Source organism: Crocuta crocuta, unplaced genomic scaffold, assembly GCF_008692635.1.
Source record: "Crocuta crocuta isolate KB4526 unplaced genomic scaffold, BGI_CrCroc_1.0 scaffold185, whole genome shotgun sequence".
NCBI lineage: Eukaryota > Metazoa > Chordata > Mammalia > Carnivora > Hyaenidae > Crocuta > Crocuta crocuta.
In genome coordinates, this window is record NW_027530518.1 from 498,401 (window position 1) to 506,646 (window position 8,246).

General features: G+C 42.3%; 1 long non-coding RNA gene across 2 annotated transcripts in view; it reads left to right on the plus strand.

Moving 5' to 3' along the window:
* The window catches only part of LOC144234129 (uncharacterized), a 28,218-nt gene extending 21,496 nt beyond the window's left edge, over positions 1–6,722 (plus strand). For both annotated transcript variants that reach the window (XR_013335870.1, XR_013335871.1), the window contains exon 7: positions 6,668–6,722. This is a non-coding gene — a long non-coding RNA (uncharacterized LOC144234129). The remainder of the gene's footprint in view (positions 1–6,667) is intronic.
* The last annotated feature ends 1,524 nt before the right edge of the window (positions 6,723–8,246 follow it).

Sequence of the window (8,246 nt, forward strand, 5' to 3'; positions counted from 1 at the left end):
ACTAAGCCCTTTACATTTCTGCCTACAGTTGCTTTTTTACTTGTAGGTGACCCTTGGCCTTTTTCATTTTCCCTGTGAGGTTTAGCAGTGTCTTAACAGGAAGCTCCCTGCCACAGTGTAACAGTGTATAGCTGTCATGTGGTTTCACCAACTCCTGTACTCACGTTGCCAACGGTCAGCTGTGCCCTAATGTGCCATCACTGACGACCCATGTAATGTCACATGTTTGAACAACTTATTTAGGCACCTCAGAGAAAATCCAAAGGGAAGGGGGAGTCAGGAAGAATTGTAAAAATAAATAAAAGGTAGGAGTTAGCAGGAAATGATGTAAGGAGAAAAGGAAATAGAAACCAGATTTGCTGCTAATTTGTGTTCTTACACCATTTTAGAAAGTAGCATCTACATTTATGACTGATTGGATGAACCAACCCTTCTGATCCTCTCATTCAACAAACCTACAGATTTCTTTACTGGGATGGAGTTGAGGAAGTTTTCAAAGTGGGCCAAAGCCACATAGGAACAGCTGTCATAATAAGTGAAATGGTCTTCCATAAAATGAGCACAGCTGAAGGCTTAATGTTGTTAAACTGCTCCTTTGAGCCTTGGTCTTTTGGTTAAGCCACTGGCTGAGCCACTTTCAAAAAAGACCCAAACACACTGGCTTTAACAAGATTGGCCTGTGTTTCTCTTTCAGATAATAGTACAATGGTGGGTAGCGGGGTGGTCCAGGGCAATAGCTGCTCTGCTCCACAAGGTCACTGGGTAATGAGGCTGACATGGTGACTTTACATCACCAATGCATGATATCTACTGTGGGTTCATTATGTCTCTCTAGCTGTTCCCTTTCCCAGCCAGGTGGAAGAGGCAAAGTAAGCATAGGACTAAGAGCTCCCTTTTTAGGGGATCACCTGAGAGCTGCCCTTTTACTTCTGCTCACATCCTATTGGCCAGAAGCTTGAAGGGAAGCTGGACATACGCCCTGCCCAAACTCTGCTGGGTGGGGTGTGATTACTAAATGGAACAAGGCGAGACTGGGTGCCTTGGCGTGATTAGTAGTTTTTGCTGTACCTGGTTCTTTGGATGTGATTCAACTCCCTCAGAAGAATCTGTTAGACCCAATGGGCAAATCCCCAATTCCTCACTCTATTAGAAAAGCTCTCTACTGGGGCGCCTGGGTGGCTTAGTCGGTTAAGCGTCCGACTTTCGCTTAGGTCATGATCTCGCGGTTCGTGGGTTCGAGCCCCGCGTCGGGCTCTGTGCTGACTGCCAGCTCGGAGCGTGGAGCCTGTGTCAGTCTGTGTCTCCCTCTCTCTCTGATCCTCCCCTGCTCACGCTGTCTCTCTCTCTCTCCTAGAAATAAATAAAAATATAAAAAAAAAAAGAAAAGCTCTCTACTTTATCTATTTGGGAGTACTATCTAAATTTCTATCGGAAAAATGGGTTTCTACACACAAAAAAGTTTGAATACCATTTTGCAGATTAATGTGCCACGGTGGAAAGAGAAGGTCACAGCGGTACCTGGGTGGCTCAGTCGGTTGAGCTTCCGACTTCGGCTGAGGTCACGATCTCACAGTTCATGGGTTCGAGCCCCACGTCGGGCTCTGTGCTGACAGCTCAGAGCCTGGAGCTTGATTCGGATTTTATGTCTCCCTCTCTCTCTGAACCTCCCCTGCTCACGCTCTCTCTCTCTCTCTCTCAGAAATAAATAAAACATTTTTAAAAATTAAAAAAATAAAAGAGAAGCTCATATCAATGAAATCACTTAGCCAGAGGACCTTAGAGCTGTACCTCCACTCCCTGGCCACCACCATTCTAACAGACCCTGAGGCAAGGGGCATAGGGAACTGTCAAGAGCCAGGCTGCACCTCCTCACATCTGAGGCTCATTTGCGTTCCCACCTGATCCCTCTTCCACACTCAGCACTAAACAGTTCTCAATCTCAGGAGAAAATAAGAATCCCAAGATTGAAAAATCCTATCTTGCTTTGAGTGCAGTCACTGGGGGAAATGCAGTGAGGGTGGTGCTCAGAATCAGGGAAATAGAGATACACACAAGCAGGATTAGGCCTGCTAACTGGTGTTTATGGAAGCAAGGCTCCTACCCTCCTACAGAGATTGGGAGACAGGGACCTTATCTGCAAGTTTTGGCTGGAATAAACTAAATTCTTCTGGCAGCTTTAAGCTTTCCCATGCAGGAACTTCAGGGGCTGGAGTGGACATCACAAGCACATGGCCTTGAACTGTTAGAAACTATGCTAGTGTTTGTTCCAGTCTCTTAATGCAGGATTCGGACTGAGTGGTTATCTGCCAAAATTCCTCTACAGCGCTCACAGCCCATGCCTCGTCCATATCCCGTATCTTTGTGGTCAGGCCCAGAACAGCACGGCCCTTAGGACAGAGAGAATGAATCAGACCCAGGGCTTCCCTGCTCGCAGTGCCACACTTCCCTGCCTTCTCTTAAGCACCCTGCTGGGGCGGAAATTTTTCAGGGCACAAGCTGGGATAAGAGGAGCCTTAGTTGCCATCACCCATCTTCTTGGTTGTCCTCACGTTTTTTACAAATTAGAATGGCCTGTAGTCACAAACTGGGTCCCTGAGCTTCCTAGAGTGGCTAAGCAGGGAGCAGGGCTCCAGGTCACACTTCTGACAGTGCCCATAGCTTTGGCTCGGTTGCGAGCTGGGCGTGGCCCCGGGGGCGGGCCCTGGCAGGCCCAGGAGCTTTGCAGAAGCTACCCAGGCTGTCTTTGGAGCTCTAGCCCCCTCCCTAGTACACCTAGCTCTTCAACTCTTCTCCATACCCCACCTCCAGCCCCTACCTTGTCCCCAGAGCACTTTCCTTCTCTTTCACACACGGCCTTGACCCATCACACTTACCACTTGTATTTTCTGGTGCCTTTTAAGTTCAGCTTCCTTCTAACAGTTTGTCTGCCTGTAACTTTCTGCTGCTGCTGCTGGGTAATCCCTACTCAGCCTCAGCCCTCAGCCACAACACTGGCTCTTCATTTTTGTCTTTCCCTGAGCCCCCAAACCAGGTCAGTCTCCGCTCCCGCCAACCTCCAGACTTCTCCCAAAGTGAGGCTTCAGCTGTTATCTACTCTCACGAAGTCTGACAGTGAAAAGAGGCAAAGGAATAGAGAAGTAGTTTGTTTGATGGCGCAGCAGAGTGATGGCAAGGCTAACTCAACACTGGGGTCAAGGCCAGCATGTTTGAAAGCAGAAACTAAGATGCTATTGGAGAGGAGAAAGGTGGTGAGAGCAGTAGAATTGAAGAAGGAGACCTGGTTTAGAAAAAGCAACAGGAAAGAAAGGAAAGTATGCCCACAGCAACAAAAGAAGCAGACATCACAGGTATTAGTGGTGTACCTGCCCTGTACCTGTTATTCAATAAATGTTTGAAGGGGGGGAGATTAAAAAAGTGGTTGTCTAATTCAGATGACCTTAGTCTTCTTAGGGAAGTATAGCTAAGTTTTATGCAATATGGACATTGAGCATCAAGGGCCTATGAAGAAATATTCTTATTTGTTGGTGGTATTATTCAGGCTTGACTAATAAACCGAATCAACTACTATAACAAGTAGACCCAAAATGCAATGGCTGTACAATGTAGTCTCTATAATGTAATAGTTTAAATTTAATTGAATTTAACAGTCCAGGATGGGTTTTCAGGTTAGTGATCACCCAGGCTCCACACATCCTCTCAGGTCCTGAGAATGAAGAAAGAACAGTACTTTCTTGATAACAGGCCAACTGAAACAAAATTTGGGAGGATGGCAGTGTGCCCCCCAAAAAATGTTATCAAAAAATTATTTACTGGGGTGGCTCAGTCAGTTAAGCATATGACTTCTACTCAGCTCATGATGTCACAGTTCATGGGTTAGAGCTCCGGGTCGGGCTCTGTGCTGACAGCTCAGAGCCTGGAGCCTGCTTCAGATTTCTGTCTCCCTCTCTCTCTACCCCTCCCCTGCTTATGCTCTGTCTATCTCAAAAAAAAAAAAAAAATTAAAAAATAAAAAAATTATTTACTAAGGCTAGGAGTCCTGGAGAAGGGATTCTTTTTTTTCCAGTTTGTGTTTACTTTAGAATCCTGGCTCCTGAACCAAGTTCCCTTTTGCTGCAAGTTAATACAATATAAAGGAGAGCTGTAGACTGTGGAAAAACAAATGTGTAGAAAGTTGTAAGGCCCAGGGTTGAGAGCCTGGCAAACAGCAGTGTTATCAGTCAGGCTTCAAGTAGGCAAATACAAAGTACTCTAAGTATTTGTATAGGGGTAATCCAATGCAGGGAATTTGTGACACACTCAGAGATTGGTTTCAGAGAAAGCCACTACCAGATATCATCAGATACAGATTTTAAAATAATGTTCAAGGAGGGGCACCTAGGTGGCTCAGTCAGTTGAGCATCTCTCTTCAGCTTGGGTCATGATCTCACGGTTTGTGGATTTGAGCCTCACATTGGGCTCACTGCTGTCAGTGCGTGCCTGCTTTAGATCCTTTGTCTCCTCTCTCTGCCCCTCCTTCACACACTCTTCTCTGTCTCTCAAAAATAAATACTAATACTTAAAAATTAATAAATAAATAATGTTCAAGAAAAGTAAAGACAAATTCGAGAATTTGGCATACTATAAAAAAGAAAACAAATGGAAGTCTCAAACTGAAAAATAGAATATCTGTTTAATGGCAGATTACACAGCTAACGAGAGACTTAGTGAACTAAAATATAAGCTATATCCAGAATGAAGCCTGGGCAGGGCATGGGGTACAGAGGGATGCAAATGACAGGTTAAGAGACACAGGAGATATGGTGATAAGGTCTAACATGCCTTTATTGGAGTCACGGAAGGAAACAGAAAGAGAAGGGATTAGAGATAACATTTGGGCATAAAACAGCTGAAAATTTACCAAAATGGTAGATACAAATCCACAAATTTAAAAGCCCAAAGAATCTGAAGCAGCATTACCAAGGAAAAAAACCCACACCCAAATATAACATAGTAAAACCGGAATAAACCAAAGACACAGGGGAAAAAAAAAAAAAAAACTTAACAGATGCATTAAACAGGAAGATGAGCAGCTAGACTGCTCACCAGCCAGTGTGGCTGGAGGACAGAAATTGATGGCTTGATGCCTCTCCTGTGACAAAAGAATATGACACTCAATCTAGAATTCTATTCCCAGAAAAAAATATCTTTTAAGAATGAAAGTGGAATAAAGCTGTTTTTAGGCAAACAAAAATTGGAAGGTGTTACTACTAACAGGACAGAATGTCATACAGGACATTTTTTGAGACAAAATAACCCCACATGGGCAGTTGAAGAGGCAGAGAAAGAAATAATAAATATGTGGATAAATCTCAATAAACATTTGGTATAGAAAACAATAATGTATTTCAATATATATCTGTATACCTTTATATATATATATATACACATAATTAAATTCACAAAAATAATAGCATATGAGACATAAATGAGGTTATAGTATTCTAAGATCCTCTCATTGTCTAGTATGAAGATAAAATTGCCAATTAGCATTAGGTTTTTATAAATCAAGAATGGATCTTTTAATTCCTTGGCCATTAAGAGAAAAAGTGTGTAACATCCAAACCAATAGAGGAAAAGCCTGAATAATAGGCTAATTGTAGTAGAATCCTAACAGAATTGTAACCCAATATTTAAGCAAAAGGCATTACTACAGATAGAGGCTTGCTTCTTAAAATTTCAGTTCAACAAGAAGATATGACAATTCTATGCTTTTAAAAACTGTTTTAATATTTTTATTTTTGAGAGAGAGAGAAAAAAGAGAGGGAGACACAGAATCCGAAGCAGGCTCCAGGCTCTGAGCTGTCAGTGCAGAGCCTGACATGGTGCTTGAACCCACAAACCATGAGATCATGACCTGAGCTGAAGTTGGATGCTTAACCAACTGAACAACCCAGGCGCCCCAACAATTCTATATTTGCATGCATCTGATAACATGGCCTCAAATATATAAAGTAAAATTCACAGAACTATAAGTAGAAATGGATAACTCAACAATTGCTTCATTAATTGATAGAACAAGCAGATAAAAATCCATTAAAAGCAGAGAAGATCTGAACAATACATTACAAACTTGATCTAATGGGTTTATATAGATGAGTGCACCCAGCATCTCCAGAACACACATTCTTTTCAAGTGCCAGTGGAAACCTCATTGAGATCAAACATGTGCTGAGCCATAAGCAAATCTCAACAAGTTTCAAAGGACAGCGATCATACAGTTTGTTTTCTGACCATAATGTAATAATAAACTATAACTAGGAAGTCCTTGTACATTTAAAAATTTTAAAGTACGTTTCTAAATAATCTATGGGATCTGTTGTGACTATTTGTGCTTCTGTTCTTTCTTCTTTATTACATCAGAGATTTGTCAATTTTAGTACTCTTTTCAAAATACCAACCTTGACTTTTGATCCTGTCTACTGTGTTGTTCTCAGTTTCATTAATTTTTGCTCTTATTTTTGTTATCTCCTTTAACTTAAGAAAAAGAAGACAGAATTTAAAAAACAAGACAGATCATTATTAGTCAATTTAACAATAATGTTTCTATAGAGATTTGAAAAATGTAAAATGCTTTTTCATGAATCCTTAAAGCAACCTTGTGAGTTGGGTCTTTCCCCTCATTTTACAGGTGGGAAAATTATAGACAAGAAAATAAATAAATTATAATTGTTGCATGCACTGGAAAACTGGCCCTGAGGTTTTCATCTAAGACCAGAGGAATTTCTCCTGCTCTCCTCCAGGGCTTTGCCCTGTCAACTCCTGGGCCTCCTCTTAGCTCTTGAGATCTTAAGGGACACTTACCCCCAAACAGCCATGGTTAAGATGTTGGAGGCTTGGCTTTCACCGACCCTTTCTGCATTAGTCTCCAGTTCATCTATCTATGGGAAAACATGGGAAGGTTGGGGGAAGCAAAATGCGGATAGTATGAGTGGGCAGGCTGCCTAAGCTGGAGAAGCAAGCATGAAGTGGCCTTCGTCCCACCCAACAGTTGGTCACTGGAGTACAGCTGGAGGTTCTTCTGCTGACCCCTTTTCCAGCTTGAAAAATCAAAGCATGTTGGCTTATAAACAATGGATTGCTTGCTTAGAAGTAAGATACTGCCAACTAACCATTCCAATAATTTTTCTGAAATCTCATCTTAGGTTGCATCTGTGTGCAGGGTGGTCCTAGGGAGCTTTTTTTGGCTTTCAGATGGGGCTGCTTTTAACTACCTGAGCATCCTGTTGCTGGAGTCCTGGGACAGGGGCCACCACGTGGTGAGACTTTCTTCACACACTTTTATGCTAAAGCTTCTCATTCCAGGCACGCTTCTGAGGGCTCTAATAACACTAACTTCTTCAACCCTCATCACAACCTAGGAGGTCCCTACTATTATTATTCCAATAAGAGATAGCTGAGGAGACATGGCATAAAACAGAAGACTTAATTAGTTGCCTAAAGTCATCTAGGAGTAAGTGAAAGAATCCTTATTTGCATCTAGGCTTCATGGTTTAAAGATCACATTTTGGTCACTACACTTTGTAGTCTCTCTACAAGGGATTCACACACTCCTTCCTGAGCATAACTGATACTATCCACAACCTGAGAAGAACTCCCAGGATTAAATGGGAACACTCAGTAGAAAGAAGAGTTGAGTTAAGAAGAATTGAGTTAAAATTTGCGACTTCTTTCTCCATGTCTCGACCCTGAGGCACTCAGCTGAGGCTGGAGAAAAGGGAGGAGGAGGCTCCCAGCCCACATAATTCCCTGGAAGCTATTGTACCCAATTTCTCAAGGTCCTGATGCAGACTTCAGGTCCCTATTGTCTGTCCTCAGCTAACTGGTTCTCAGTTGACACTCTCTCCTTTTTTAATCCCATGAAGGAGAAGTTCCCTTGCACTGCATGACTGTGGTCTTCAGTACCATTTCACCCCTAGAGTCTCCATACATAAACACAGATGTAATTGTTTTTCAGGCTTTCACTTCCAAATTCACTAATAGAAATAGAGAACACATGCCTATGGAAGGCTTTTCTATACTCAGTATTAATTAAGGCTTCCCCTTCCTGCTTCCCACTCCCCTTCTCTCTCGCCTATCTTCTTGCTTCTCCTTTGAGTTCCCTAAGGACTGAACTCACTCTATATTCTTTCCCATACTCCCCACATCTATAAGATGTGAGACCTTTAGTAAGTTTTGGTAAGTTACATTTTTTTCTAGAATTTTTTTCA